Here is an 8,165-nt window from a genome sequence, read left to right on the forward strand (position 1 = left end):
CAAGACTGGCCTCAAACGACACAGCACAACCTGCTTTCTATAAAAAAAAAAACAAAAAAATTAAAACCTAAGCTGGGCATGCATGTGCTTGTTTCGGCAGCACCTACACTGAAATTGGGACTCTACATAGAAGGCCACTGTGGCCACAGCCCAACGATGACATGCAAAGGTGTGCAAGTGGTTCGTATTTTTTGTTGTTGTTGCCATTGTGGCTGTTTTGTAGAAATAAAATACAGGTAGATTTGAGGTGCAAAAAAAAAAAGAAAAATTGAAATTTAGCTGGACGTGGTGGTGTGGACATCTGCAACCCCAGCTACTTGGGAGGCATTATCAGGACAATAGTTTGAACCCAGGAGGGAGTTGTTGCAATAAGCCAAGATCGTACTGTTGCATTCCAGCCTGGATGACAAAAGGGAAACTGTAGGTCATAAAGAAAGGCGGGGCGGGGCTTGGAGTCACCCGACACCTCGTTTTGTTACAATTGTACACATTGATGTTTCGGACTATAAGTTTTCTTTTTCTCCTTTGTTAAGAGTGGTGGGTTTTCACCAGGCTGCCCAGGCTGACCTCGAACTCGTGTCCTCAGGTGACACATCAACCTCGGCCTCCCAAAGTGCTGGGATTGCTGGCGTCAGTCTCAGTGCCTGGCCCAGTCTCTTATTTTTTCTCTTGACAATAAAGTCGGCAGGCCAGGCACAGAGGCCCACAGGAACCTATCATCCAGGTGCTTCGAAAACCAAGGGGGGTGGATAACGCAAGGTTGCCAGTTCGACACAGGCCCTACTGAAATGGTGAATCCTCCTCTTTAAAAAAATAAAATAAAATTTGGGTTGGGCTCAGCGGCTCACGCCTGTAATTCCAGCACTTTAAAATGCCGAGGCGGGCCGATCGTGAGGTCACAGGGTGGAGACTGGCCTCGAACGACACAGCGCAACCCGCTCCCTATGAAAAAAAACAACATTAAAACAGAAAAAAATAAAAAAGCTGAGTTGGGCATGGCATGTGCTCGCTTCAGCAGCACCTACACAAAAATTGGGATGCTACACAGAAGGAAGCCATGGCTGTAGCCCAACGATGACAGCAAAGGTGTGCAGTGGTGCGTAATTTTTTTTTGCCGTTGTGGCTTGTTTGTAGAAATAAAATACAGGTAGATTTGAGGTACAAAAAAAAGAAGAATATAGAAAGTTAGCTGGACATGGTGGTGAGGACACCTGCAACCCCAGCTACTTGGGAGTAATCATCAGGAAAATAGTTTGAACTCGGGGGGAGGTGTTGCAATAAGCCAAGATCGCACTGTTGCACTCCAGCCTGGGTGACAAGAGGGAAACTATACGTCATAAAGAAAGGCGGGGCAGGGGGTGGAGTCACTCGACCCCTCATATTGTTACGATCGTACACACTGATGTTTTGGACTACTTTAAGTTTTCTTTTTCTCCTTTTTTAAGAGTGGCGGGTTTTCACCGGGCTGCCCAGGCTGACCTCGAACTCGTGACCTCAAGTGACCCGCCCATCTTGGCCTCCCAATGTCTGGGACTGCTAGCGTGAATCACAGCGCCTGGCACAGTTTCTCAGATTTCTTTTTTTGACAATAAAGTTGGCAGGCCGGGCACGGTGGCTCAAGGGAAACAGTCATCCAGGCGCTTCGAAGACCAAGCTGGGCGGATCATGCGAGGTTGCGGGTTCGAGACCAGCCCGACTGACATGGTGAAACTCCGTCTTTAAAATAAAAATAAACTTGGGTTGGGCTCAGCGGCTCACGCCTGCAATCCCAGCACTTTGGAATGCCAAGGCGGGCCGATTGTAAGGTCACAGGTTCGAGACTGGCCTCAAATGACACAGCGCAACCCGCTCCCTATAAAAAAACATAAAAACAGAAAAAAATAAAAAACCTGAGCCTGGCATGGCATGTGCTCACTTTGGCAGCACCCACACTAAAATTGGGACGCTACGCAGAAGGCCACCATGGCCGAAGCACAAGGATGACACATGAAGGAGTGAAGCGTTCTGTAATTTTTTTTTTTGCCGTTGTGTCTGTTTTGTAGAAATCAAATACAGATAGATTTGAGGTGCAAAAAAAAAAAAAAAATACAAAGTTAGCTGGACGTGGTGCTGCGGACACTTGCAACCCCAGCTACTTGGGAGGCATTGGCAGGACAATTCCTTGAATGCAGGAGGCAGGTGTTGCAATAAGCCAAGATCACACTGTGTCACTCCAGCCGGTGACCAGAGGGGAACAGTACGTCTTAAAGAAAGTTGGGGCGGGGGGTGGAGTCACCCGACACCTCCTGTTGTTTTGACTGTGCACACTAATCTGTCTGATTTCTTTTTCTTTTTCTCCTTTTTCAAGTGAGGTTGGTTTTTACCGAAATGCCCAGGCTGACCTTGAACTCTTGACCTCAGGTGACCCATCCACCTTGGCCTCCCAAAGTGCTGGGATTCATTGCATGAGTCACAGTGCCTTACTGTATCAAATACAGATAGATTGGAGGTACAAAGAAAAAAAAACAGAAAGTTAGATGGATGTGGTGGTGTGGACACTTGCACCCCCAACTACTTGGGAGGCTGCCGCAGGACAATCACTTAAACCCAGGAGGCAGGCATTGCAATAAGCCAACATCACACCATTGTACTCCAGCCTGGGTGACAAAAGGGAAACAATACATCATAAAGAAAGGCGAGGAGTGTGGTGGAGTCACATGGTACCTCGTTTTGTTACAATTGTACACACTGATGAGTCTCATTTTTTTTTCTTTTTCTCCTTTTTTAAGTGAGGTGGGTTTTCATTGGTATGTCCAGGCTGACCTCGAACTTGTGACCTCAGGTGACCCACCCACTTCGGCCTCCCAAAGTGCTAAAATTGCTGGAGTGAGTCACACCGTCCGGCCCAATCTCTCGGATTTTTTTTTAACAGTAAAATCAGCCGGCCAGGCATGGTGGCTCATGGGAGCCTGTCATCAAGGCACTACGAAGACCAAGGTGGGCAGATTATGCCAGGTTGCAGGTTCTAGACTGGCCCGACCAACATGGTAAAACCCCATCTTAAAAACGAAAAGAAAACTTGGGTTGGGCTCGGCGGCTCACGTCTGTAATTTCAGCACTTTGGAAGGCCAAGATGAGCCAATCCTGGGGTCCCAGGTTCGAGACAGGCCTAGAATGACACAGTGCAACTTGCTTCGTATAAAAAACAGTTAAACAAAAAATAAGAAAGCTGAGCCGGGCATGGCATGTGCTCACTTCGGCAGCACCTACACTGAAATTTGGATGCTACAAAGAATGCCAGCGTGGCCACAGCCCAAGGATGACACGCAAAATGTGCAGCGTTCTGTAATTTTTTTTTTTTGCTGTTGTGGCTGTTTTGTAGAAATCAAATATAAATAGATTAGAGGTACAAAAAAAAAACCTGCCCGGCAGTCAGGTGTTGCAATAAGCCAAGATCGCAGCATTGCGCTCCAGCCTGGGTGACAAGAGGGAAACAGTATGGCATAAAGAAAGGCAGGGCAGGGGGTGGAGTCATCCGGCACCTCGTTTTTTTTTTTACAATTGTACACACTGATGTGTCAGATTTCTTTTTTTTTCTTTTTTTAAATGAGGTGGATTTTCACTGGGATTCGCAGGCTGATCTCGAACTTGTGACATAAGGTGACCCACTCACCTCGGCTTCCCAAAGTGCTAGGATTGCTGGAGTGAGTCACAGCGCTCAGCCCAGTCTCTCTGACTTCTTTTTTAATAATAAAGTCAGCCGGCTGGCCACGGTGGCTCAAGGGAGCCTGTCATCCAGGAGCTGCGAAGACCAAGGCGGGCGGATCACATGAGGTTGTGGGTTCGAGACTGTCCCAACCAACGTGGTGAAACCCTGTCTTTAAAACAAAAACAAAACTTGGGTTGAGCTCGGTGGCTCATGCTTGTAATTTCAGCTCTTTGGAAGGCCGAGACGGGCCAATCCTAAGGTCACAGATTCGAGACTGGCCTCGAACGACACAGAGCAATTTGCTCCTTACAAAAAACATAAAAATAGAAAAAAAGTAAAAAGCTGAGCTGGGCATGGCATGTGCTCACTTCGGCAGCACCTACCCTAAAATTGGGATGCTACACAGAAGGCCGGCATGGCCGCAGCGGAAGGATGACATGCAAAGGTGTGCAGTGTTCTGTAATTTTTTTTTTGCCATTGTGGCTGTTTTCTAGAAATGAAATACAGATAGATTGGATATACAAATAAAAACACAGAAAGTTAGCTGGACCTGGTGGTGTGGACACTTGCAATTCCAGCTACTAGAGAGGCTGTGGCAGGACAATCGCTTGTACCCAGGAGGCAGGTGCTACAATAAGCCAAGATAGCACCATTGCACTCCAGCCTAGGTGACAAGATGGAAAGAGTACATCATAAAGAAAGGCGGGGAGGTGGGTGGATTTCTCTGGCACCTTGTTTTTTTTTTAGAATTGTACACACTGCTCTGTCTGATTTCTTTTCTTTTTCTTTTTTCTTTTTTTAAATGAGACGGGTATTCACCAGGATGCGCAGGCTGATCTCGAACTTGTGACATCAGGTGACCCGCCCACTTTGGCCTCCCAAAGTGCTTGGATTGCTGGCAAGAGTCACAGCACCCAGCACAGTCTCTTGAGACGTATAGTAAAAACAAAATTTCCCAGAATCAAAACTCATAAAATATACGGTGAAAATGCTTTTTGATATGTGGATTCAGCTCACAAAATTGAACATGTGGTTTGACTTGGAATTTTGGAAACACATTCTTTGTAGAATTCAGAAGGAATTTCAGAGCCCATTGAGTCCTATAGCTATAAACAAAATATACCAGAATGAAAAATAAGAAATGTTCAGTGAAAATGCTTTTTGATGTGTGGATTCAGCTCACAGAATTGAACATGTGCTTTGACTTGAAATTTTGGAAACACTTCATTTGTAAAATCCAGCAGAAAGAATTTCAGAGCTCATTGAGTCATATAGTTAAAAAAAAATATCCCAGAATGAAAACTAAAATTGTATGGTTAAAATGCTTTCTGATGTGCGGATTCAGCTCACAGAATTCAAAATGTGGTTTGACTTTGAATTTTGGATACAGTTGCTTTGTAAAATTCAGGAGAAAGAATTTCAGAGCCCATTAAATCTCATAGTTAAGAACAAAATATTCCCTAATGAAAAATAAAAAAATGTACGGTCAAAATGTTTTTGATGTGTGGAATCAGCTCACAGAATTTAACATGTTGTTTGACTTGGAATTTTGGAAACACTTTCTTGTAAAATTCAGGAGAAAGAATTTCAGAGCCCAATGAATCCTATCTTTAAAAACAAAATATCCCAGAATGAAAACCAAAAAAAAAAAAAAAAAAAAAAGCACAGTGAAAATGCTTTTTGATGTGTAGATTCAGCTCACAGAATGGAAAATGTGGTTTCACTTGGAATTTTGGAAACATTTTCTTTGAGAAATTCAGCAGAAAGAATTGTAGAGCACATTGAATCCTATAGTTACAAACAAAATATCCCAGAATGAAAACTAAAACAATCTATGGTGAAAATGGTTTTTGATGTGTGGATTCAGCTCATAGAATTGAAAATGTGGTTTGACTTGGAATTTTGGAAACACCTTCTTTGAAAAATTCAGGAGAAAGAATTTCAGAGCACTTTGATTCCTATACGTAAAAAAAAAAAAAAAAAAAAAAAAAAAAAAAAAAAATCCCAGAATGAAAGCTAAAACACTGTATGGTGAAAATGCTTTTTGATGTGCAGATTCAGCTCACAGAATTTAACATGTGGTTTGACATGGAATTTTGGGAACACTTTTCTGGTAAAATTCAAAAGAAAGAATTTCAGAGCACATTGAAACCTATAGTTAAACAAAATATCACAGAATAAAAACTAAAAAAAAGTACCGTCAAAATGCTTTTTGATGCGCAAATTCAGCTCACAGAATTTTACATGTGGTTTGAGTTGTAATTTTGAAAACACGTTCTTTGTAAATTCAGGAGAAAGAAATTCAGACCCCATTGAGTCCTGTAGTTAAAAACTAAATATCCCAGAATGAAAAATAAAAAATTTACCGTGAAAATGCTTTTTGATGTATGGATTCAGCTCACAAAATTGAACATGTGGTTTGAATTGAAATTTTGGAAACACTTTCTTGTAAATTTCAGGAGAAAGAATTTCAGAGCCTATTGAGTCGTATCTTTAAAAGCAAAATGTCCCAGAACTAAAAAAAAAATAAGTACCATAAAAATACTTCTTGATGTGTGGATTCAGCTCACAGAATTGAAAATGTGGTTTGACTTAAAATTTTGGAATCACTTTCCTTGTGAAATACAGGAGAAAGAATTTCAGAGAGCATTGAGTCCTATAGTTAGACACCAAATATCCCAGAAAGAAAACGAAAAAAACTGTACGGTGAAAATGGTTTTTAATGTGTGAATTCAGCTCACAGAATTGAACATGTGGTTTGACTTAATATTTTGAAAACACTTTCTTTGTAAAATTCAGAAGAAAAACTTTCAGAGCCCATTACGTCCTATAGTTAAAAAAAAATCCCAGAATGAAAACTAGACATATGTATGGTGAAAATGCCTGTTGATGTGTGGATTCAGCTCACAGAATTGATCATGTGGTTTGACTTAAAATTTTGAAAACACTTTCTTTGTAAAATTTAGAAGAAAAAGTTTCAGAGCTCATTAAGTCCTATAGTTGAAAAAAAATCCCAGAATGAAAACTAGATATATGTACAGTGAAAATGCCTGTTGATGTGTGGATTCAGCTCACAAAATTGAACATGTCATTTGACAAGAAATTGTAACAGCACTTTTTTTGTAATATTCAATAGAATGATTTTCAAAGCCCATTGAGTCTTACATTTACAACAAAATATCCCAGAATGAAAACTAAAAACTGTACAATAAAAATTCTTGTTGATGTGTGGGTTCAGCTCACAAATTTGAACATGTGGTTTGACTTGAAATTTTGAAAACATTTTCTTTGTAAAATTCAGGAGAAAAAATTTCAAAGCTTATTGAGTCCAAAAGATCAAACGAAGTATCCCAGAATGAAAACTAAAAAAATGTACGATGTAAATTTTTGTTGATGTGTGGATTCAACTCTCAAAATTGACCATGTTGTTTGACTTGAAATTTTGAAAACACTGCTTTGTAAAATTCAGGAGGAACAATTTCAGAGCACATTGAATTCTACAGTTAATATAAAGTATCCCAGAATGAAAACCAAAAAAATATAAGGTGAAAATTCTTGTTGATATGTGGGTTTACCTCACAAAATTGAACATGTGGTTTGACTTGAAATTTTGAAAACCCTTTCTTTGTAAAATTCAGGAGAAAGAATTTAAGAGCCCATTGGGTCCTATAGTTAAAACAAAATATCTCAAAATAATAACTAAAATAATAGATGGTGAAAATTCTTGTTGATGTGTGGATTCAGCTCACGAAATTGAATATGTGGTTTGACTTCAAATTCTGAAAACACTTTCTTTGTAAAATTCAGGAGAACAAATTTCAGAGCCCATTGAGTCATATAGTTTAAACAAAATACCTCAGAATGAAAACTAAAAAGCTGTATGATAAAAACTCTTCTCTTGTTGATGTTTGGATTCAGCTCCCAAAATTGCACATGTAGTTTGACCTAAAATTTTGAAAACACTTTCTTTGTAAAACTCAGGAGAAAGAATTTCAGAGCCCATTGAGTCCTAAATTTGAAACAAAATATCCCAAAATGAAAACAAATAAATTACGTTGAAAATACTTCTTAGGTTGGGCGCGGTGGCTCAAGCCTGTAATCCCAGCACTTTGGGAGGCTGAGGCAGGTGGATCACAAGGTCAAGAGATCGAGACCATCCTGGTCAACATGGTAAAACCCCGTCTCTACTAGAAATACAAAAAATTAGCTGGGCATGGTGGCGCGTGCCTGTAATCCCAGCTACTCAGAATGCCGAAGCAGGAGAATTGCCTGAACCCAGGAGGCGGAGGTCGCAGTGAGCTGAGATCGTGCCATTGCACTCCAGCATGGGTAACAAGAGCGAAACTTTAAAAAAAAAAAACAACAGAAAATACTTTTTTTTTTTTTTTTTTTTTTTTTTTTTTTTTTTTGAGACAGAGTTTTCGCTTGTTACCCAGGCTGGAGTGCAATGGCGCAATCTCGGCTCACCGCAACCTCC

General features: G+C 40.8%; 3 non-coding genes across 3 annotated transcripts; all 3 read left to right on the forward strand.

Moving 5' to 3' along the window:
• Positions 1-1,907: 1,907 nt before the first annotated feature.
• On the forward strand, positions 1,908-2,014 carry LOC144580619 (U6 spliceosomal RNA). The gene has a single exon (XR_013530532.1). It is a non-coding gene; the product is annotated as a U6 spliceosomal RNA (small nuclear RNA).
• Positions 2,015-3,226: 1,212 nt separating this feature from the next.
• On the forward strand, positions 3,227-3,334 carry LOC118151305 (U6 spliceosomal RNA). The gene has a single exon (XR_004739472.1). It is a non-coding gene; the product is annotated as a U6 spliceosomal RNA (small nuclear RNA).
• A 714-nt stretch (positions 3,335-4,048) lies between these two features.
• On the forward strand, positions 4,049-4,155 carry LOC118151304 (U6 spliceosomal RNA). Its single transcript, XR_004739471.2, has one exon. It is a non-coding gene; the product is annotated as a U6 spliceosomal RNA (small nuclear RNA).
• Positions 4,156-8,165: the final 4,010 nt, after the last annotated feature.

The sequence above is a fragment of the Callithrix jacchus genome, chromosome 20 (genome assembly GCF_049354715.1).
Source record: "Callithrix jacchus isolate 240 chromosome 20, calJac240_pri, whole genome shotgun sequence".
Classification (NCBI taxonomy): Eukaryota; Metazoa; Chordata; class Mammalia; order Primates; family Cebidae; genus Callithrix; species Callithrix jacchus.